This window comes from Bombus vancouverensis, chromosome 3 (assembly GCF_051014615.1).
Source record: "Bombus vancouverensis nearcticus chromosome 3, iyBomVanc1_principal, whole genome shotgun sequence".
Taxonomy (NCBI): domain Eukaryota; kingdom Metazoa; phylum Arthropoda; class Insecta; order Hymenoptera; family Apidae; genus Bombus; species Bombus vancouverensis.
In genome coordinates this window covers 13876161-13901715 of record NC_134913.1, presented here as the reverse complement: position 1 = coordinate 13901715, position 25555 = coordinate 13876161, and the positions used below count along the sequence as shown (strand labels likewise).

At 36.5% G+C, this 25555-nt stretch overlaps 1 protein-coding gene and 1 long non-coding RNA gene across 3 annotated transcripts in view; one reads left to right on the top strand and one right to left on the bottom strand.

Annotated features, from left to right (window-relative positions):
- LOC143302470 (E3 ubiquitin-protein ligase MIB1-like) overlaps positions 1-20504 on the bottom strand; it is a 37909-nt gene extending 17405 nt beyond the window's left edge. Inside the window, exon 1 of the mRNA XM_076617238.1 lies at positions 20065-20504. The gene's annotated coding sequence lies outside the window, so the exon portion shown is untranslated. The remainder of the gene's footprint in view (positions 1-20064) is intronic.
- A 108-nt stretch (positions 20505-20612) lies between these two features.
- LOC117153910 (uncharacterized) lies at positions 20613-23286 on the top strand. 2 transcript variants are annotated; one of them, XR_013058013.1, is made up of 3 exons: positions 20625-21691; positions 21764-22049; positions 22347-23286. It is a non-coding gene; the product is annotated as an uncharacterized LOC117153910 (long non-coding RNA). The 2 variants fall into 2 exon arrangements; XR_004463680.2 differs by having other exon boundaries at positions 20613-22049.
- The last annotated feature ends 2269 nt before the right edge of the window (positions 23287-25555 follow it).

Here is a 25555-nt window from a genome sequence, read left to right as displayed (position 1 = left end):
CGTCTGTACACACGGAAATAAATTTCTCCCGGCGTCCTCTACGACCTGTACTTCGAGAGACGTTTAAAGATACTGTTAAATCAAATCTTCCCGGATTTCTTGTTATTTTCCATTCCTTTTTTTTTTTTCGCTCTTTAAGTGACCATAAAATTGGATAGTATAACACTTGTCTCGTATCCATTGTCTGACTCATCAACTGCTTTTACCGAGCGTTACTGGCTTATCTGTTTGCGATTAAACTTCGTCGACGCTACTAGCTTTTAGATTCGTATTAGGATTTAGAATTGTCCGGACTGTAAGACTGAGATATAATCTGAGATCTACGTTTTAAAAATGAGTAATTGGAACGAAGAAGAGAAATGAAGGAATGAAAAGGAATTTTTCATTTCAGATTTCTATGATTTTTATGTTTGATGAATTTTTAATTCTAATTAACGAAAGTCCGATTAAAACTGCGGATTTATATCGCATTATCACATATCTGAATTAAACGATATAGGTATAATATAATACGATGGAACAGCTTTTTCTTTTTAATATTTTTCAAACAGCAATAAAAGGATATTTCTGTCAGTTCGTTTTACGAAAATCTATCTGAGATGAACTTTCGACGTACGAACAAATCTTCTTTAAATTTTCCAAGTAAACGCGTATCGATGTATCGTACTCGTCGTCGCAATTTCAGGACAACTTGAATTTAGTATTCGGTTCGGTGAACCGATTTTCTATTGATTTGAGAATTTTTCGAGGGAAAAGACTAGTTAGGGATCGGTCAATGGTATTATCAAGCGCGCACAACCATTGACGTTGTTATTCCACACTGGCAATCTGTTGTTAAATACGCTTGATTTGCTTGAGCTGAAAAGAGTTGGCGAGCAATGGGCATGGCCCGTGATTGCATCGGCACTTCAATTCCGTTCTTAACGACGGAAGTGAGATCGCGCTTCACCTCTTTCGCACGAGAATCAATTTGAATATATGAATTTTCATCCTTCCCACAGTATTTTTATGAATAACAGAGAAGAAAACGCCTCGGCGAAGGATTTCATTATTCTCCGTGAAGAAAATGGAAGAACTGTCGGGTGGATTTAACGTAATGTTTGCAACGTTTACTCGCGAGATTTGTTTGGTAAATTGTAAGTTTTCTTCGAGAAAAGGTGTAGCTGTTTTAAGGCTTTAAGGGAAAAGTTTGTGGAATGAACGTTTCATCTGTTTATCCATTCGTTTAAATTATAAAATAATGTTTTTAAGTAAGTGTGACATATTTTGTGGACGCGTATATATTTTTACTTGACGTATACGGAATAATATAGAACAATACAGAAATAACATAAAAATATAAGTCTGATACGTATCTTTGTCTCTGTATAAAATATAAAATTATCTTGATCAAAGTTTTCTCTATAATAATATAATGTACTTTTGTTCATTCTCAAGCTTCCTTTGATCCTTTCTGCCATTGTAATATTTTTTAAAAGGTTCTCATTTCTTGGTCTTATGAAACACTATCTTTTCATCAAGGAAGGAAGATTAAATTGTAAAATAATATCAGACTACGTGTGTACAAAATGTGTCACGGATAATTATTTATAATACAGAATTAGTATATAACAATCTATGATATGTACTATATATAATATTTATAAGAAAGAACGTAATATAAGAAATATAAGAAATATTATGAATAATAAAAAATATTTTCAGCATGAAGAATATCTTACTTTCACGGAATAACAAGGTTATTTAATAAATTGAACGTACATATAAACTAGGTCGCGTTTATTAAAAACAAAATCACTTTTTTTTACAAAAATATTGTTCAATTAAAATCTCGTCCTACGCTGCAATAAATGTTCTCCTGCTACGTTGTAGTTCGATGTTAATTTCTCTCCTATTGAAGCTATCAAGTTTAATCGAACAGTAGAACCGCTCAAATGTTTAAAATAAACCAATCTCTCAGAAAAGTGATAAAATTGAACTTACGATTCGAACCGAGATGCTAATAATCTGTTATAAGGATTCACGTGACTGTATACAATCAATTAGAAAAAATTATCGGTATTATGCAAAGAAAATTTTTCGTGGCTAGCTGTGTCAGGATTAAATAGATGTACATATTTGGAATTATTCGAACCGAGGTTCGAAATGCAAAAGTAAAAATGGAAAGAAAAGGAAAGAAGAGAGAAAAAAGTATGAAAAGAGAGAGAAAGATGGACGAGTGAGCTAATATGCAGAAACCCGTTAGCTACCGTGACGCAATTTCCGGTGCTTCTACCAGAATTGGCACTCCTAGTGGTCGCAGAGGACCGATGCACTTCAAAGCGGTCCCAGACTCTTTCGACTCTCCGATTCGTTGATTCGATTCGTCCATTTTCTGTCATTTCGTGATGTACGCGAGATAAGAGTCATGATTCGAAAAAGTTTCCATTTTTGTCGAAACGTATTTGAAATAACAGTATACGCAAATTGTTGTTTAATTTTGGAGAAATTATTTTCGAGGATTTAACGTAACTTATCTTGAAATCAACGCAGTAAATACTCGAAGATTCTTTCTTTTCACGATTGATCGAGGTTTGCGTTTAATTTTTAATCGTAAAATATGAAACGGATTGAATTAACTGGAGGATTAACATGTCGCTATCGCACGTGCTACTGTCTGAATTCATTTAACACGCTCCATTTTCGCTTCTCGCTTCCGAGATCTGATTAAAAATGATTTACAGCGATTATCTTATTTTTAAATACCGTTGTCTAAACTTGAACAGATAGCTTTTGTAATTACCAGAAAGTACGGTTTAATGTATTTCGTACATTACACTTATAAATTATTTTCGTGAATTATTATTTAATTATTGTGATTTATAAATTAAAATTGTAATCTCGTCTTATGAATTATGGCTAATCGACTCTCTACTGAAATGTTTAGTCGCTTGCTTATAATCTACTTCTATGTTAAAATTGTAATTTGCAAGCAGTTAATTTAAAAAATACTTTTTTTTTATTATATCACAAGGAAGAACAAGAAGTAAATATTTTAGATACAAAGAAAAAAATTAAGTTAATTTGCGACTATGCCAACAATATTACATTTCTTTTTTTGAATTTGAATGTTGTTTTAGAAATTTCTCGAGCAGTAGACCGTAAATGAAATCAACGTCCTTGTTGAATAGAAAACGAGTATTCCTACGCAAGGTTCGCATATAAGGAACAGTCTCGTAACTGGAAAAATTTAAGAAATGATTCACCCGGCTGATAAATCATGTTTCTCTGGCAATCGCGTCATTTGATTTTCAAAACTCTGCAGTATTGTTTCAAATCATATAAATATGAAGAGAACATCTTCGAACATGATATCGATAATTCGGTATAAGTTTATGGTATTAGATTTACCCGCAGCATAAGTTGTACGGTAAACAAGAAGCAAACGTACGAGAAGTAATTTTCGAATTTTTCAGGAACGAATATTTGCGGAATCAGACAAACGTTATAAGTATTTTACGTTTAAATATCATTGAGTTTAATTTGCCTAGAGAAAAAAGAGATATATAATTATTTTATACGTAATAGTCTTCAGCGTAGTTTACAGTCGTTAACCGATGACTAGACTGTGGATATTTATGCAAACCCATATTTCGATGAAAATAATTGAAGGGACAGAACTCACACGGATACACATTTCGCCTATTAAACGCCATAACTAGTGTTATATTTTCAATGTTTTATATATTCTTGCATTTTTAAATTTCCCATAAATATATAAAAATCCACCGTTTAAAATCATCGATTGGCAACTGTAAACTACTCCGTGTACCACCGTGTACCACCGTGTACCAGACGATTACGTATCTCTCTTTTCTCAATGCTTCTCAAACTCGACGACAAATTATTCATTCCGTGTCAAAGCGTCATAAGACGGTCTAAGATCTTGTTAGATGGTATCCAGTCTATGCGTCACCGTGACCAAACCTCGAATCCCTTCGTCGAACATTGGCATTGCCGTGACGAAAATCGAAATTCCCTGGGTGGAACTTGTCGAAGGGGTTACTTGAACGACGAGAGAGAAAGAGAAAGAGAGAGAGAGAGAGAGAGAGACGAAACTGAACCGTGTTTGTAACGAAGAGAGGCGAATGGAGAAGAGAACGAGAAGGTGATAGAAAGTGTACGGAAGGGACGTATAAGGGGACAGAGAGGGGAGTAGTATTCGAACCAAAACTAAATCACAACTACCAACTAATTCCATCGCACGGAGTTTGGATTCCGTGGAAGTGGAACGGGGGGTGAGCGTCGATGGAAAGGGGTTCTTCGTGGTCGAGCTGTCGGAGATAGGCGGGAAAGAGAGAAGGCGGGCGACGAAGGAGGAAAAAACGAGGAAAAGCGCGACGGGAGAGCCGAAGGGGAAGGGCAGAAGGGGCAAGAAAGCACTTCAATCGCAGCACTTTGGCTCGAGCCGCGTAATTTATGCGTTCAATACCCGACCGCGGCACCCGGCCAGCCATTCCGGCGTGCGCTCTGAAAAAATATATTAATTCTGGGCTCCTTTAAAAGTTATTGCAAAAGGAGTTGGTTACGGTCGCCGCGACCCAGCGGAAAGAGGGCAATAGATGGGAAACGAGGGAGCAAGAAAGAGAAAGAGAGAGGGAGACGATAGAGAAGGAGGAATCAGGGGTGAAAGCGAACCTCGAACTTTCTCACGGCGATGGAAATGACTTTGGCGTAAAATATGGCAGCAGACAAGTCGCAGGTGCGGCCACGTAGGAGTCACCGAGAGATCGGCATCCTCGTTAGTCACCGCCCTGGCTTCAGCAAGTAGATCGTTTCTTTTTCCCAAACGAGTTATCGGTCTTTCTTTAAGCAATGAGCGATCGCGTTAACCGAATTCTCGGCAACTTCGTTTCGGACGGTATTTTTCGAGAGGAGAAAGGAACCGTGGATCATGGTACATGGGTGTTAGGGTGATAGGGTGTTGAGTAGGTGATTTCTTCCGATAGAGAATTTCTGAAGTTAGTTTTGTACCGGAATTAGATTAGTTCGCTTTAGATTGTTAGAATCGAGCGGTAGGGATAAAAGACGAAACTGTGTTTTGTAATAGAGAATTTGGTTTATCAGGTGATGTTAGAAGCGCGTGATATCCGTCTACGACTTCATAAAAGAGTAACCAAGTTTTACTTTCATATATTACGTTCTATTTGGAAATTTGAGTATGTTGTACATTAAAAAGATATAGTTAATTATCGATGATCAATTAGCAAGTTAAGATTGCTTGGTAGTTAATATTAATTGAAACCTGACAATATTACACGACTAAGTGAAGATAGTTTGAACACCGACGTTAAGAGTAAGAGAAAATATCGACTCTGGCATAAAAATGTAGCACACTATTTTATATCTTCTTTACTGTTGTCGTTGCTACTTCTTGTTTGTAATAAATGGAAAATGTAATTTGTATACTTATAATTAAGTCGGTTAAAATTTCGAAGAAAGTTTTGCTTCATATTCAAGAGGACGATTAATCGTACTTTCTGTTAACGTGGGATAATGCAACATGTTACGTGACTGTTATACATCTGTTTGCGCAATATTCGGTCCTCTTTTTTCTTCAGCGGCGTGCACACATGGTGAGTCAGGTTTAAGGCCGAGGTCGTGTGAGAAATTTTCCCCGGAATTCTCGGTTTCAAACATCGGCGATAAATTCATCGGAACAAAGTTGAAGCTGTAAAATTCTGTATCGAACGAACTTGCCATTTTAAATGGCGCGTAAACTATACGTGTGTAAGCAAACAGAAATGCAATAGAGATGAAAAGCTTTGCGTCATCGAAAAACCTGAGTTTCTATTTCATGCTATTTTAGAACCTAGAAATAATAAATTTTAGTCCTATCTTAACATTTTGATATGCCACGTTAATGAAATTTTGGTCATGTCAACATCTTGATACGTTACGTATGTGAGTCTTTCATTACGATATAAAGGATTTACAGTAATCTTTGAAAACGGGCTTCGACAAATTTTGTTTCGAATGCAAGAGAAAAAATTACGATTTGATACAACGAATCATTTATTTAAACTATTTTATTATATTTATGATTATATTTATATCATGATACTAAAGCATGAAAACGCATGCGTAGAAAAATATGTAAAGGGAAATTTTTGTTGGGTAGAACTTCTCTTTATTTCGTTTTTTTGTTCGTATTTTTGTACAAAAATATTCGTTTGTCGAAAAATACTGTGTGTATATTTTTTTTTTTTTAAAGGGAAGCTGAAAAACCCGACTCTACTCATCGAATTAGAAAAAAATACATTTTCTTGAAAGCAAAGCTTTCTGTATAACAAAATATTACTTTAAACGTTTTCCATCTGTTCTTATAATAAGCATCTTTTATACATTTTACACGCTCTAAAATACCTATGGGTCATGCTCTGTTCGCCTCTTTTAGATTATCCATTCAGATTAAAATGTTATAAAATCCTTAAATTGAAAACTGCATTAAAATTACATCAATACAACATTTCACATGCAATTTTGTGCAATCAATTTACGTTATTCTTCTTCAATTTAGAAATTAGTTGGCAGGGTAATAGAATTTTAAAACTGTTTTCTTGTAAAAAGTGGAAACGTGATCCACATAACAATTTTCCCCGTGGTCTTTACATAATTCCAGAAGATTAGAGTGTGCATATTAGCGAGAACACAGGAAAATTAATTAATTAATTCAACTCATTACCGCAGTGCCCTTGATAAGGGATCAACGTTAAGCGATCGCATATACCTTGGTCGGGAAAGAATTTTCTGGGCTATTGCACCAGCCCTCGATTTCTTACGTCATCTGGCTGATATACGAGATGGGGAAGGATCCAAGTTTCACATCCCTCTTGTCCTTTTATCCGTTTCCTACGTTTCAAAATAACCTTCTCCTTTTATCCGTTTTCTACGTTTCACGCCTGAACCTCGATACGAAGTTCGAACTCTCTTCGTTTCCAACTCTTACTGTTTCCTCTCTAAGAATTTACAAGTCGACTCTAGTTGAACGTTTTTATAATAAAATTGTTTACGATAGTCTAAGGACAATTTTGAAACTTCCGTGAAAGCATTCGCACGACGATGGACCGCACAAATACCTCGAAAATTCTGAAAACATCTAAATATCGAAAGACCCGACCATGACAAAGAAATTGTTTCTTATTGTAACATGTGTCTCCTCGAACCAAACAACTCGTTCCTTAATCATTTCGCTTGATAACAATTTCGCTTCGTAACAAAATAACTAAGAGACTCTGTCTAACGAACATTATCTTCGCGCTTCTTATTTAGTCTCGAAGAAATTCTCCAAGCTGCATTATCCTTGCGTGATGACGGGTCCGATCGTTGCTTGTGAATCGGGGAGAGAGCGCGATATTACTCGTTTGCAAAAAAGAAAAGGAGAAAAGGGGGGAAAAAAGAATGCGAAAATCGAACAATGGTAGCTGAAGATATAAAAGAAAGGGAAAAGCCGCGACAAAGGAGGGAAGCATCCTCTTTATGCAGCGTTGTCTCTATAGAGCAGCTGGTAATTCTCACGTTATCAGTGAGACTAGGAAGGGTGGCACACGCGGGAGGATGTTAAATAAGATCTTAAAATACCCGTTCACGAGTGGTAATCCTCGAGACAGCCGGTGACGTAACATTTTAATTTCACCGGTGGTGCATTCAGGTCTGCCCGGTGAACACCAATTTTCTATTTGCGGTATTTTATTATACGCGCTGCTGTCCCGCCCTGGATAGTTCCTTTTTCCTGTTCGTCCAACGGAGGGATAAAAAGCACGGATTCCAGCTCGACCTATTTCTCTTCATAACGACTTTCGTTCGTTACCGGGGAAAATAAGATTTTACATTATTTTAAAATAATGGGTTTGTTTGTACGGTGCTACGTGCACCTGAATACAGTCGCGTTCCCACACAGCTCGGCCAGCTGGAATTTTTGTCGCCCTCTCTCAATTGGGTCAACGTTGTTTTCTACCGTGTTCTTCTCTTTATGCAGCCTTCTGCTTTTGCTGCTTTCTTTTTTCCTTCTTCTTTCCTCCATACCGAATATATAAATAAATAACCTCTATCTAGCTTTGAATCGGTGTAGTTTTAGTTTCTGAGAGCCATATTTGTTCAGTGGTTAAATTGATCTCGACAACGTTGCGAAATATCAGCCAAGATAGTATATTTTATAATTGTCGTAGTTGCCTTATTACGATTTCGACCTTAGTACAATTACGATTATAATTACGGCGATGAAACGAAAGCAAAGAATGACACTTGTTGGAATAATTTTGATAGACAGGAGGCATATATAGCAGGCAGTATCAACCCTTTCCTTCTTTTCCTCTTTGGTTTAAATTACTTCTGCGGTTTTGTTTCGCGTCCTCTCTCTCTGTGTTTCTTCCTCTGGATAAATAAATGACGTTGATTTATTTTCAAAGCGGTGCACTTTTATTTTAATCAAAAAAAAAAAAAAAAAAAAAAAACGTAAAGGCAAGATGGTTCTTGACATTTTCATGTTTGTTTTATTATTTTCCTAAACATTGTTGTTTGGCTACCGTTGCTATTCGTCTCTTCTATTCTTATACAAAATGTGTAACTAAATAAATTGGTAGTATCTAAATTGGTATGATAATGTTACGGTTATTTTCGACGTAAGCTATTTAGATTATCAAAGATATATAATCTTGAATTATGCTTGTCATACCGGGTATTATAAATCAAATAATAAAAGGGGGCGATAAATCCGGCATTTTTAACCGATAGTATAAACAGGGGTAGTTAAGAAGTTAAATAGCTACCGATTAACTTGATAATTACTAATTACTACTATTACACGACCAACATTGTAGAACAAGGCGAAACGGCGAGGCAAAGTGAAATATTGCTTTATAGACGAAAATAAAAGTGTATAACATAAAATGGGAAAAAATATACTTGTTCCTGTTACATTTGTAATTTGCGTGATTAAATCTTAATTGTTTCATTTTACTCCGAGTTTCCCTCTATTAGACGATATAAATCAGATAAACACGTGGCGAGACTTTCAGCTCATTCTTAATCGATATTATCTCGACAGGACATTACTCGTGCGATACAACGAGCAAGCTTTTCCAATTAACTTTCAGCTCATAAATATTCATATCTCGAATTCACACTTACATGTACAGTGACTCATGAACATATGTACACGATTTAAAACATAGAAAACGTCATTCGCTACACACAGCATTTCCAAAGTTTTATTTAGCATCGTAACGAAATAGTGTCGTTCGTAACTATTTGGACACGCGCTAATTTTGGCCCTTGATCTTACGTTAGCTTATTAGTTAATCAGCTCTTAAGTATATACATTGAATAAATATTAATAATAGCAACGGTTAATATTAATTGGTATAAATTTGTCTTTCTAATTCTTTCCTTGGTAATACGAATCAATTATGTATCAGTTTCCGTATATCGGCGTATACCGTGACATTTATGTCCAGAAATTTACTTATCAGTGTCCATTCATAACTTAGAACTGCAAATTTTGTTGCTTGTCCGCTGCGAATGTTTCAGTTTCAAAAAGTTTGCGATCTCTGTTTAAAGCGCATAAATTCAGTTCCACTTTCAGCAGAAACTGCAATCAGACAACATTCATGCGTGGCAAGAAACGATCCGTGATACACGTCGAAGCTAAAACGACCCTAATAAAGCAGGGGTTAACACATCGGCCAACGGAACAAATCCGCAACATTTCCCGCCGATACCAAGGGCCAACGTCGGCCATTAACGACGCATCAGTTCTTACGTGCGCAGTTTTCGAAGTTTTATTATGCCGTAAAATTGTCGCTTCGTGGTCCGATGGCGGGCTTTAAAGCCTAGCCAGACTTTCAAAAGGGACTGCAATCCGCAGATTTTAATGGTCATAATGCCTCTGTTGTTTTGAGTTCGTCTCGTCATTAGTTTCGCGAGCTCTTTCGGCCCTCGCGCGTTGGCCATGTTCCAAAAGTCCCTTCCACCTCGCTCATCCATCCTCCGAAAAAGCGGCAGAGCGAATGAAAAAAAGCGACCGAAGGATATAAACCAAAAAAAAAAAAAAAATAAAAAAGGGAGAGGGAGAGGACTGAGAAAAGGAAGCGGAAGATTTATTTGGCGAATTTTATGACCGATTTTATGCAATTCCATCGAGGATCACTGTGTGAGTCATTATATCAGATTGCTGCATATGAAATGTTTCTTCCAAGTTTGAATTTGCCGCGCCGATAATGCCCGTCCAATTTTGTCCTACTGTTTATTGTCGATCATATTAGAGAGTCAGAAACTTACTATGATTTATATTCAAGAGGATTCGCAAGAAAAGTATGAAATTTTCAGAATATTGCGATTTTCTTACGTGAATTTAAATTTGGGAAAATTGCCGAAATTACGTCCGGAGAGATAAATTTAGCATTTGAGAAAGCAGTCTTTTGTTACATCAATTATTTTAAAGAGATTCATAGAGGAAGAAATTACAAAGAATTGAAAAGAAAAATTCATACGAAGGCTTTTTCAATTTTAAAATTGATAATGAATGAAATCATATGGCAATTATTTCGATTAACTCCTATCCTCGAAATTCTATTTTATTTCCCTCGAACTTAAGAAATTTTCTAACGATAGAAACGTACGATTTGGTTGAGAGTGGCCCGAAGAACTCACGAGGCTTAAATATACGATATTTTTTAAAAAGCTACATGTAATTAAAGTTTCATTGTATCGAACGATACTTGACATGAACCGACTTAGCAACCTCAAGATATTCGAGTAATTGAAATTATGATCGAGCTTTGCAACGCGACTTCGGAGGCTGTAACGAATATTTTCCAGCTTGTTTGAAGTCGCGTTCTCGGAAGCTCCCATTTTAGGCGAATCGTGGCAGAAACGAAGCGAATGTCGTGTTTCGTTGCATATTTCGCGGCCGAAATTCACGTAACGTGATTTCATCGCGGCTGCGCTTTTGCTCGACGCGTGCCAACGACCATTCATAAAATTACGGTCCAGGCAAATCGGTCAAAGAGCGAGGCGACACGCTTCGATTTGTCGCGGTTGCCCGAAACCATTCAACTGGCTTTCGTTTGTTTATCGAAAACGGCAAAACGAATCGTTGCACGTGTAATTTGTCCCGTTGCATGTAGAAACGTGTATTCTGATTATATATCAGCTCGTGTTCAAACGAGCGCAACAGAGATGGAAACAGAAGCTTTTTGTTCCATTGTATTATCAGCCGTGAAATTATTTGTATCGATGCACTGCCTTTGATTTCTAAATAGATTTGGTCGGCGTTGCGGAAGAATCGTATCTGAGAGATATTTTCTGAGGTTTTTGACAGTCGACTGCTATCAATGAATCACACGTAGATGATGAAAAAAGCTTCAGATGCGATATTCAATTTCAGTATATTTAATTTTCTTTCGTTATTATATGTACTATGAATAATTTGTATCTATAATCAGGAATACAAAATATTACAATTCGAACAATTGTGGTTACCATTTAATGATACTTTTTGTAATGAAATTGAGATTAATCTTAGATTAATTGTATGACAAAAACTGACATCGATCTCCCATCATAAATAAATTATCGTAAAACGATGAAGTTTTGGGAAAAAGAGTTTGCGAAGCAAATAACGTTTCAATTGGCGGATACTGGAAAATTTGCATTTTTATAAAGACAATACACAACACTTCGTACTTCGTTTTCATGCTCATTTCCAGGGATAAAAAATCGAGAATCATTGTTCTAATGGATCCTTCCCGTGATCCTTTCAGCAGTTGTGAGACAAACAACATTAACCCTTTGTAGTACGTGTTTGCCAGTGAAAGAGATATGTTTGATGTAAAGTTCCATGGATCTGTCATGGAACAAAAAGCGACGCGTTTCAGCTAGCCTTAGGGGCGTAACTGGGAATTCCGCCACTTTCTTAGGGGCTCGACGAGTGGCTTCTTTCGGCCTCTTTTATATTTTCCTTTCGACTCGTTGTTTCACCAACTTTTTTCTACACCTCTGACACCTTCTCCCGTTACTATTCTTCCGCCTTTAACCTGTTCAGACGAACTAACTCGTGTCATTCGGGTCGTTCACCTCTTAGACATAATGTTTCTTATATTTTATGTAAGACACTACATTTGTTTACGTTATACTGTAGCAGAAGCTAGTATTAATCGTTAATTAACTATTACTAATATAACATTTGCTTTTATGCAAGCAACGCAAAATGGATACAAAGCTTCGAGGTTGACAGACGCTATAATAAACTTTACAACAAAGTAGACGTACTTTTGTAAAATATTCATCTAGTGCAATTGGAAATTTACAAAAGATAATTTCTAGGTATCATTACCGAACTATTTTATAAAATGTTCTAATAATTGAACATGCGTCTGGTCTGCATTTTAATAATGCATTTTTCTGAAAGAAAGCATTCAGCCAATGCAACGTATATATAATTAGAATGTTTAGATCAAAGGAACAAGTATTCCACTGTTACAAACCTTGCGAAAATTTGAGGAAGCTTCTGGTAAGCGAAGACTTCCTTGCTCCTACAATTTCTCAGATGGTTGCGTTAGAAAAGCAATTATAATTCGTTATCTCTGGAGGAGAACGAAAGACGGTGAAGAAAGAGGGGCGGGGGGTTGAGAAAGAACGCGAAGTGGTGGAAACATGTCTCAAAGGAGACACATAAAAGAAACATTCGTCCGGTTTGCCAAATATCCTTAAGCCGCTTAAAAGCCCTCCTTTCGAGCGAGCAAACGACTTTTTTTTCATGTTAACGCGAAGGCTCGAAAAGGAAGAGGGAGGAAGATGGCCAAAGCAAAACCTGAAAAACTGTTCCACTTTAGAGTCTAGACGACTTTCTATCTTCCAGGCGAAATTAACGATGATAATTAGCCGCTGCAAGAACCACCAGTTCGCAATCCGTCTTTCTCTTCCTCCGTCTCTTCTTCCTGTTTCTTTTCTGATAGCTACCCATCTTCTTCCCTCTTTTTTCTTTTCTTCGTTCTTTTTCCATTTTTCTTCCTCGCCTCTTTTTTTCTTCTTTTCGTTAGCCCTGTGCCACGTTACACCGCGGTTTTCTTTCATCAGGACGCCTAAAAACTGCTCTGAAAACGAATTCCGGTCTCGTATCTTGGCCGGAGATTACTTTAAGTCTTTACCGTTAGTACCACGGGGTAAGGGCTATTTTCAACAACGAACTCGTAACCCGATACACATCGAGCGGCAAGAGTTTGTCTGTGTTCCTATAACTAGAAAATCACCGTGGAATGCTTCCGAGTGCTTTTAATGAAACGTGCCGGACAACCTCTGATTTGTTAATGAAACGATCTGTTTGCGGATGAAAGAAGGTGTGTTTGCTTTTCTTGAAACGTTCGTTCCTTTGCCGGTTACCTGTCCTCTCTCTTTCTTTGTATCTAATATCTTTCAATATTGACGGAACAAGAAATCTTCTTGAAATATTTCGAGTACGTTAAATATTGGAAAAATAACGATCTAAAATTCTTAGTAAATTACATTTCCAAAGTTTAATATCCTCTGAATTATTAAATAAATTTTTATAAAATTCTACACCTATTATACGTAATCATCTTAGAATTTAATTATCCTTTGCCAAACTTAAAGTAGCTCATCAACTCTTTTCAAGATTATATATTTAATTCCTGTTTGCAGGCGACAGAAATGTTTAAAATTTTTTATCTTATTATCTCCTATGACAGTATATACTTCCTTAAGAAAGTTTAATATTTGCCGTCTTAATTAAAGAAATACATAAATATTTCACTACGCTATCACTGTTTTATTTCATTGTTTTTATAACTATCTATGAAATAATTGAACGATCTAATTGTACACAGACGATAATGTTTTCAGTGACATGTTCTCGTTAATTCTATTTACATATGGATTTATAAGATTTTTATTTGTTTGTATTCAACTAGCTCGTAAATTCGTCATGCATAAATAACACGCTACAAATTATTCATTTAATTTTCTTCACTGTTATTACTGTAACGTAGCGAATACATTAGAGAGATTTGAATACATTTTGAAGAGGAGAATCTTAATCACTGAATTGCATAATATCGGGGAAATGGTAGAAAGACCTTTTAATATCTTACGGGACGAAACGTTATTGTCACGATTTTGAAAAATAACGCGAAAAGAAAGGAATTTAATAAATTGATAATTATTACCTATAAACGTAAAACACACATAATAAATTTAAAGTACATATGTAAAAGGAAAGATCTCTCTGAGTGCATATTTAAATCACGCTTTTTCCCATCAATTCGATATTTCTACAATATAGTCTCAGAACTTCCATAACATTTTTTATATTCTAATCAAAATAATACTTTTGTACAATCGCGCGGACAAAATTTCTTCAATTGTTTTCATACTGTTTTCTAATCGTGTACACCAAGAACTTATTATACCAACAAATAAATAAACCTACATACTACATAAATGAATCCACACCTATAACTCTTATTTCCGAACGCAATCCTTAGTTTCAACAAGTTTCACTATAAAAGCTGCTGATCGTTCCGTACAATGAAAAGTTCCGCGGTGTAGAGGATTAAACGATCAGCGTTCGATTCTTCTGGTCCGATTAATTTCGGGTCTCCAAAACCAGCCATGAAAATATTCTGCTTCTGCAACGCAGTTCCACCCCGTCTCGCCCCCTCCCTCCCTGAGAAGGATGGATCGAAGTTAAAGTTTAGCAGCGTGATGAGCAATAAGAAAAAGTAATAATAACGTTTCCTCGACGTGTTGTTAGCGCAAGAAAGAAAAACGAATTGAGAAATAGAGGAGAAGTGTAGAGGAGAAGAAACGCAGAGAGGTTTGCAGGGAGGGGGGATGAACGTCGATTTTCTTTTGCGAAGAGTTGTCTCCGTCGTGGCGTCAGCGCGACGTCCAAAAATAGGGGCTGTATTAGGGCGTAAGCCTGTAGTGGCTCGTTTTCGCACGGCTCACCGGACCGCGAATGCATCGTCTTCGGCTGCTAGTAATTTTAGATCTGGAGGAGACGTCGCGACGCGGCCTGAAGGATTTCTCCTCTGTTCGTAGCGGCGAAGAACGGAACGATACTCGTCGAGATGTATCCGAACCGCTTTTCATCAACATTGCACAACGTGTTCATAACACTCAGCCTGGAGAACTCGCGGAGAATGAAAAGCAGGAGCATCGTTTCTCGAGAAGGGTTAATCGACATTCAGGAAAGCCGTAAACGTGTTGACTGCCGCGTGAATTTTATATATTTCGCTCTGACAGCAGCAATAAATTGAGATATACTACATTATAACTTATAAGGTTTAATTTTTCCAGACTAGTATATTGTATTTGCGACGTTATCTAAGTTAGCCATATCGTTGGCAATTTTTTAGTTCATGAAATTTATCTTATTTCGATCATTGATGTTTGTGATTATTTTAATCACTAAAAAAATGTAGCATCGTGGTTCACCGATGGCGACGAAACGACGCTCTTTAATCTTTCATTTCATGATACTTCTGTATAGTAAGTTACCAACAAATAATGTCAGTGAATTGACGAGTTAGCAATAATCGTAAGTTATAGACATCATTTCCACAATTTTGCAATTTTGTGTTAAATAATCGTGATAATCAAATGACTTGTAATTTGTCAAATTTACTTGTAAAATCTCATTCGTTTCATTACCAAACTTATTAATGTTAATAGCCTTGATTTATCACCTGTAAAATTTCAGTAATGATGTTAGTTGATATGTGCAAGAGGATCCTGGACATTTCATATTTGAACAATTTTGAAAACTAAAATCAACAACGTTTCTTATAATGTTCTGTTTCTTTTTTCTAGGGGATAGAAGTTGAAGTAATTTTGCAACTTTATCTATAAAACAGATTCTTACTCGGAACAAATTTCTGTTTAGTTAATATCGCGAATATATTATATTATATTATATTATTACATGATCTTTAACTTGACGCTATCTATAAATACAGTAATTTTATTAAAATGTTGGAGTAAGCTGATCGATGACGCAAGTTTTCCAATTATGTAAAGTTGTAGTTGTATCGGTTAGTTTCTAACATGATAACATATTGACTGTACGTTCTTATAAGCACATTTGTTCGTGCTACTCATATGTCGAATGTAAAAGTTGCCTTAAGCAAGATTGATACGGTAACATTATCTACTTCGTTTACAAAGCACTCTATGTACTTTTGATATTTATGTACATTAGATAACACAAACATCTTACACATTAAAAGATTATATCTTTCTAAGAATATGTAAATTTTGTTTAGAATATTGCCAAGAAATACAAGACGACGAAAATCTGTATCGTCAAATAAGTACTCTAAATTATATTTTGAATATTATATACTGACCATTTTCATAACAGCAATTTATCAAATAATTATCTTCATAGTACTTATACTACATACTTATTCATGTAATTTCATAATATATCATTTTGCAATATATCATTTATATCCAATGTATTTTTTGAAACATACTGTTGCACTAGATAGATGTAACAATTTATAAAAACAAATATTGCATCTATATAAAGACTGCAAGCTGCGATCAATTTCTCTGAAGGAAATCAATCCATAAATTCATCGAATCAAATGTTTCCTTTGTTTTAAAAACTTCTCTCATTTCTAAGAACATTTAAACATCCGCAGATCTACAAAATGCAATCAAACTATGGATATCAGAGACGAGTTCGCGACACTATCAAATAAAACTGCGATTAATTGCTGCTATAACATCACATTGTAGAAGTGCTGGACGTTTGCCAACACCGTTATTGCTGCAAATAACTTTCTATAAATAATACTTGCGACAAGCGATCTCGCTAGCCAGCTTGCAATTCGAATATAAGTCTTTAACGGAGCTACCGATCGAGATTCGTTACTGCAATACGGATACTGAGATTTTAATCGAGAAAATTTGTATAATTTATGATCTTGATCGAAATCGACAAACGTATATTATTACCAACGTATAATAAAACTTTAAGAATATATCTACCAAGAGATTATGTATATATTACCAATAAGAAAATGAAAAATATTTGCAGGAATCACACTAACATAGTAAATTGTAATAATTACATTGCCTTTTTTCTACAATTCTCTAACTTGAAACCTATTGAAAAAATGTAACACGAATTAGATAGAAATTCCTGGCGATCTACTCAAAATCTGAATTTACTTTGCAAAATTGTGCATGAAGTCGAATACAAAGACGCTAATAAAATGAACGTCAGAACCGATCAAAATAGAAAATGATCGAAGAATACGTCATATACGTATAAGCAAGAGAAAAATTAATTCTATTATATCAAAAAAAAAAAAAAAAATTGACTATAGTATTATACCATTATTTCATGTTAGATAACAAATGTTAATTCTGATAATTTCTTACTAATTTTTTAAATTTATTCAGGCTTTCATAAGCGTTCTAGTACGTATAACCGGAGTTGTAGCTGTACGTTCGTATCTAAAGCAAAATGGGAAATGCACGGGAAATTGCTCGTGACACTGTGAATTTATTCATTGCTGCAACTTTCCATAATAAGGTGGTGTCTAACAACGTATATGTGATTTATCGAACAATTAACATCATTTCGCAACGAAATACAGTGGAAATTCTTTTTTCTTTTTTTAACGGTAACAGGGAACTTTGAAGAATGGCAAAGCTTCACTGCTATTTTATTATCGGTTTGAGGTATACATTTCATTAGGTGCTCGCGACACGCTCCGTAAAGCCATAGTTCAAGGGAGTTTAATGGGCTCAATTTAGTTATTTTGAGGAAGTATGTTGCACGGCTTGTTTACGAGGCGAAATTTCTTTAAAAAATGTCGCGTATAAAAGGCATTAAGGATTAATAGGATCTTTTGACACTTTTACTGCGTCGCGGTCTGTTGGCCATTTATGCATCGGTCTTCCTTTAATTTTTCACTGTTAGTATAAATCTTAGTCGTCCTGAATTTACGACGTGAACGATTATTAAGCTTCTAGATTGGAATCGACACCATGAAAGTTTCACGCCACCAATTTCTCATCTAAAATGCTTTCACTAATTTCTTTATTGTTATCGGTTGTATTGTATCCGATATAATAATTCATTTTTTATTAGAGAAATTAACAAGATTTAATAAGAAAATTATTTCCAAATGTTTCATACAAGTTCTTTATCCTTTTTCTGTATCGAATTAAAATATTGATCGGATTCTCAATTTGTAAAATGAATATCGTTTGTTAATAACGAACTTTGGAGTTATAATAATACGATGACTTCATAATACAATACTACGGTAATTACAATAGGACACTGCGTTCATTTCATAATTTCGTGCAAGCGAAATGGATATTTTGTGAGAACTGGTAAACGATAATGCAAAAATTAATGAACTCGAAATACATATTGAGGTGGATTGAACGTGTAGATTGTTTGGTAAGAAACGAGTGGATGAATTTGTAATAGTCAGTTGTATTAAAATTCGTATCAATACAAGAGATAGTATACGCTAGTTATAATCATCGCTCGCTCAATTTTATTATGCTGATCGCACAAAGGATAACAATTAAACTGTCCTAGGGAGCACGTTCATACATTTATATCGAACGACGTTACAACAAAAGGATAAAATCTAAAGTTCTTATGTAACTCCGGCTGAAGATTACAAATAACGACCATAACAATCTGTCCCGAGTTCGTTTACCTCTAGACATTGTAAGCCAAAACAATCGTTAGGATTTAAAGACACAATAACGTGGGTCTCTCCCAGATTCCAATTTTTTGTTGACTTCTTCTACGTTTATGTGCTGCCGCAATATATAAGATATAAATAAAAATGAAAATGAGAAAAAAGGAAAATGAGAATAGTATACAAATTATTACCGAAAAGTTCGGGCACATGTGGCTTAATTATTTTGATATAGTTCTGACCATTTTTCTCATGTTCTTTTGTTTTCATAGGACGAAGTTTTGTGCTATAACCATAGAGATGTATGGTCATAACTTTTCAGTTTGTTGTAGCAACGTGTCTTCCATGACGATAACGTGAAAATATTTAGAAGCAAACGATTTATATATAAACATATTGCTTATGTTGTTTGAGCAGAGATGAAATAATATCGACGTATTGGAAAAATATTCTTATACTTGAAGAAAATAGGTAAGAACATTCTGTATTATATGTTAAAAGAAGATTATAGAGATATTTTTATTATATATTTCTAAAATACGACAAGAATACATAACGTTACGTTTGACATAATTTTTTAATCCTTTGATAGTACAATAAAATGATACGAAATTCAGAATGAAAAATTTAGGAAATTATTATCCTTTCATCTTAAACATTTTGCTGCGTTTCCGATACGAAGTATTTATTTCTTACGTTATTTTGCGTATGAAATTGCAGATGATATGATAAGCCTGGAATGCAAAGGAGTTTCGTTCTTCCGCCAGACGTGGTTGCCAAATATTTGACTCAAAATATCATTCTACATAAATAATGTCAAATAAGAAGAAGGACAGAGTAAGTGTATTCACCATTATCCATCTGACTCAGTTTGTGTAATCAATGTTCAAAATAATACAATGTGACGAAATTAATTTTGTAGAATGAAGCTAGATTATACGTCTATATTTAATAAATGTTTGGAAGGATGTGATAAACGGATACATTACTGTAAAAAATTAATGGAAATGAAGATTAAGTAATGTTAATTACGTCTCATAGTACTTACTAATAAGTTATAACGAAATCTGTCAATTAATTCTTACTGTATACGTATAAGCACTTTTATATTAACGTCTAATTAATTTTTAGTCACAATCAGCCGGTCCAAATCAAATGCAATTTAAAAACAATTTTATATTTAAGTTTCCCTTCATATCTCTGCTTTATATTATGTCTTACTTATTTCAAGTAATTTTGCATTGATATTTAACATATATTTTAGTCACATCGAGCTACTATATTTTACTAAAAAGTATTCTAACAAACGACAAACAAATTAACATACCTTTCCTTTGCCTAAAGAACATAACAGATTTCTTTTTCTCAGACGCCATTCCTGTCACATGCGAGGCCATAGCGGTCCATCACCTAACCGCGAGCGCAAGAAAGACCGAATCACGTAGCATCCGCTCGCACTAGTTATTTTGTTGCTAAGAATGGCAGGCGAGAGGATCGGGAAGTTGGATCGTTCTGTTCGTCGAAACAAAAGGTTTCCTCGATCAGGTACAAGTTCCGAGGTAAACATAAATTTCACGCGTAGAAGCTCGAAGCTACGATATCCAAAGGGTTGAACGTGTCATCCTATCGAGTCCTCCTCGGATTCCCTGTTTAACGACACCGTGACAGCTGAAGGGGCGAGCAACTGTATGCGTATATACGTCTTTGTACGGCATCGCGATCCGTAAGAAGAAAAGAACACGAAGAAAAGCAGAAGAAGAAGAAGAAGAAGAAGAAGAAGAAGAAGGAGACGATAGAGGCAGAACGAAGCTGAACGGGCAAGGGGAGACGGAGGAGAGCACGAGGAACGAGACAGAGGCCTGGGTAAGTTATCACTCGAGTCTGGACCAGGAATAGTCGCCATGTGGTGGCAGCCGTGGGACTGACTATTTTCGGGTAAAGACAAATTTGGCGCGATGCGCTACGAGGGAGCAAGCAAGCCTCGTGGTAGTCTCAAGTGTAAGCTTACATGTGCCGGGGGGTGTCGGCCACGACATGGAGAGGCCAATGGGATCTGTGCGGCCATTTTTAGAGGGCTCGTTGAAGCAACCGTGCCCAAAGCTTTGGCAGCATTCAGTCTGAAGCAGTCAACCAGTCAGGAGGATTCGCTAGAAGTTCTTGACTCGAGCTGCTCTAACACTCGCGACCAGAGAATATCCTCGACCTCTCGAAGGACTCGGTCTGTCTCGTAAGTCCAACATGGACGACGCTATCGGCCGGAACCGTTCCGATCCGCAATCGAATCGAACAGGAAGTGCGAGCAATCAGGTATCTCGCCGATCGGTGAAACGTATCGGTTTTCAGGGTCCAACCCCGTGAACGCGCGGATTTCGACCGTGTCGAAACCAGTGGATTACGTAATCGTCCGATTAGAAGATGAAACGCGTACCGTCACGGCGACAGGATCGTCCAGTCTTCGTCGTTGAGAAGTGGGTTTCCAATTTTCATCGATCGAACGATCGATCGGCTCGAACCAACAGAACAACGATTTTCTCGAACGATTTTTTCGTTCGAACCGGGCGATGCCGTTCCGTGCTTCCTTACTTCCCATAGTGAATGTGACGTATGGAATGTAAAGAAGTATGGAGCTGCGCCCAGGTGTATCATCGAACCGGAAACACGTCGTGGGACCCGGTGTTCTCCGCGAGACATGCTCAACAGCTGATCAAACAGTTGACCACATGTTTCTGCAGGCTGAAGACAGCAAAATTTTGTTACGCTCGATGAAATCATGGAAAACGACCGGTGCATTCTGATACGCTTTAGAAACGATTTTTACCGACGATTCTTGTTTCCATAGAAAATCAACGGAGAGCAATCGAAAGTCTCGAGAGTGCGCGATGCAACGTTACGCAAAGTTTCCACGTTTGGCGCGGTCATCGTAATGGAAAAAGATATTAAACAGCTATAGTCTGGTACTGGTATCTAGACGCCAGAAATAGAGGCAGTTCCACGTATACCGTAACGTGACTCGAGCATCTTTCCAGGTCCATGTGGCCTCTCCCGTGTTTTCTATTTACGGTTCCGTCGTGACTACCATGTGGTCGCCAGCTTTATTTAAATCGGCAAAATATTTCAAGGCGTTCCCAGGGCCCGTTTGTCTCCCCCGCCGAGCCACGATTCATAAACTAGAGATTTTCTTCTTGCAGATGACGACGATGCACCGTTCGACCAGTAAAAACCGGGGAAAAAGTGCTCTGGTGTTCAGCTAATCCTTTTTTTGTCTCGATTCTGTGCATCGTGTACCGACAGTAAACATCACTTATAGCGTATGTAAGTATAGCACGTGAAACATTTCTAAACTTAACATTTCCTAGCTATAAAATCGTTGAATGTAATCTTTACATTTACATGACGAATAACAGAAGCAACAACACGATTTTCAAATAATCACTAAACAGTTAAATAAACACGTTTAAAGTGAAATATAGAATTTTATAGCTAAATCGTTATATAGAGATCTTGATGCCATTCTCAAGTATTCTTGAGTTTATGTAATACCTCGAAGCTGGATAAAAAAAAAACACGTTCGTTTATGAATATATTAAACTGTGGCTAATTTTATTACAGAGAGAAGAATGCACGGACAAGGAGGATGGAAGGGGTGAAAACGGTAGAAAGGGAAGGGAGAGCCTGGAAGGAGATGTTCGTCCGGTGGTGAAGTCAAAAATAGGACGCATGGTCACCAGCATATTTCCATAAATGAGTTCTCCGGTTACAGAGTCTATTTGCGTTCCGGGCCGGCGACCGAAGTTGCAGCCAATTACAATCGGTTCCAGGACGATTTACGAATTCTGCGACAGATCTAGGGATCTATTGTGCGCAGTAATCCACGAAGTTGTTGAAACAGGAGAGTAAAACGCGCGTTCTTCCATTCTTGCGGAGTATAATGATTGCAAAGATTGTGATTACGAAAGAGGGGGTTAGAGAACATGACGTCAGTGAGCTTCTGTGACGTAATCGGACTTCGATGTATATGTACTTAGGGATTTGTATTAAGTCATGAGTAATGCGATTTTCCTGAGAGCAGGCTTTTAAACGACGAAGCTAGCTATGATCCTTTTGATTGTGAGTTTTGTAAAAAGGGGATAGAAAAGTGATAAATAATTTTAGCAGATGGATGACAATACGTCATTAATTATTATTGATAGATAGTCGTTTATATACACGTTGAAAAAATTCTATTATTTATTCTTACTTATATATATCTTATATATATCTTCTTTCTTATATATATTTACGTTAAATATATGTAATTAATAATTGATACGTTTAATATTTGTCTCAAAGAATTATGTTGTTGTATCGAACAATATGAATATTTTAGACGACTTTAATTTTTAATGCGATAGGTTTGTATTTAGAAATGTTTTGTTATATAGGTGTCTTTTTGTATTATAAGAAATTAGCAAATCATCGAGTGTTTATATCTTTACGAGCAACAGTATTATTATAGTGATAATAAGTATCTATATTTTGTAAAGGAATAGAAAAACGTTTCATTTTAAAATAGTACACGGATATTTGTTAATTTTTTAATAATTAGATCATAGAGACGCATTTAAGGATTTAACTGCTCTTCTCGCCTTTATGTTTCCTGCGCATTCTTCAAATTTTTAAGTAACAGCTATGAAAGATATATTAGTAGTATTAGACGGCGAATATATCTGCAAAGGCGATTGTGCTTACCACAACTGTGAGATTATTTCTATCTATGTGATGAGATTATGAGTCGAAGAATTTTATTTATTTTAAGTGTATTTACCTGCAATAAGCCGGCGGCAGTAAACCGTCTATTAGTTTAGAAGAACCTTCTTCATTCGACATAAGCTAAGTGTACATTGACACGCAATTGTCCGCAGACACGTGTTCTATCTAATTGGCATTAACATTTCTGATGAAAGTGTCTGCGAGCAAATGTGTCTGTCAGTGTGTGTAGTCTTGTCTTTGTGATTCAAAAATGGAAGAATTTGAACATAAAGAGTTCATCAAACAAAAATTAGTTTTACTCGGTTTGTCAACTTATCGCTTTCGTTATTCATAACGATCATGTTTATCATTTTCGTAATAACGAAAGTGTCGTATGATTATCATAGACCGATGGCGTCTCATAATATATAATTTGACTTTTCTGTGCAAACTTCGACTTTACTTTTTAAGATGTTGAAGCTCAGATGTCTCAGTCTCGCTGTATTCCGTTGTATCTGCCAACCATCCGTGGACATCACAACGCGAGCCTCTGTAACGATCGCTAGTCAATTTTGTCAGCTGGTTGTACACGTCTCGTCAACAACGCGACGAAACTAATGTCAGGAACACCGAAAATGGGACGATAGACGAGGAATAAAAGTGCGCTAAACGCTCGATTTATGAGGATGAGACAGCACCGCTGCTATGAATGTTCACCCTAATAAATAACTGACAGTCTACGGAGCAGAAACCATGGGGTTGGAGGTGGATGTGATCCCAGCTATGCGTGGAAGCCTCGACTATTCAGGATGCAGGCACGGCCGGATTTGCATTGCCGTCATTGTCGCGATTTGAATCGGTCGCTCGCTTGCTCGCTTGTTCGCTCGCGCAAGCGCCCAGATCCTGTCGCGGCTTGCTTCCATTGTGGCAAATAATTCTGCGGTGCCATGGGATTAACGATTGCCTTGAATGGGAAACGGACTGTAGCGGCCAAGGAACTGTGCTTGGGCTTTCGGCTATTCTATCGCCGCGTAAAATAGCACGGGCTTTGCGGAAAGAGGTGTTCGACGAAGCTTCGTAATTCGAATCGAAATATCGAAATTTCTGCTGAAGATACACCGTGTCGTTCGTAAATATCTACACGCTTTATATTCGATTTATATCAATGATACACGAATATCGATAAGGTATATAAATTAATGGCAAGCAAATGGTCAGAAGCAATTCTTACTGTTTCCTTGCGGAGTCAACAGATAGGATGCATCCTATGAAATATTAATTTTTTATTTCGTATCTTATCAATGATATATTAAAATTAAATACACGACAGTCGTCGAAGTATTGTAGTATTTTAAACACCATTGCTAGAATTATTCAGCTTCTATCAATCTAAAAAAACGCTCTCTACTTTATTTATACGTTGATGGCTGACAAACGAGTTGACGATAAACATAGCTGCTTGGATGATAAACATAATGTTTGACATTTTGTAACCGCTATAAACCTTGTCGAAAAGTTTACGATGGATTAATCATAAAGCGAGATTAAAATGAAAAAATCAACAAAAGTGTATTTTTCCCTCCTGTAATCTTCGTATAGGTACTTTTTCTTCCTTCTCGCTCGATTTCAATCCGTTTATCTTTCGTTTCCCGTCACGGAAGAAGAGAAAATTCATTTCCGCCAGCCAGTCGACAGCAAATTCCATAGCAAGTAATAACTCAATTATTGACTCATGACTTTAAACGATTAGCGTTTGGTCGCGGAACACGTGCGTCGAATTCCGCAGCCCGAATACGCGTGCCGTTCGATTTCGCAGACAATTCGTTGGCTGGAAAGGGAGAGAACCAAGGGTGAAAAGGGAGACGAAACACGGAGGACCAGGTGAGCAGAGGCCATAACGAGCCGGCATTAAATTTGTCCACGGAAAATAGCTCTGTCCACACAGTGGCGGTAATGTTCTTGATTAAGCCGAATGAATTATACTGATATTATTCCCGTAAAATAATAATATTAGTTCTCGTATTATTGGCTAATGTTGGCATTTGCATTAATGGCCGTTTTCCTAATTGACGGGTCGCCACGTTTTGTCT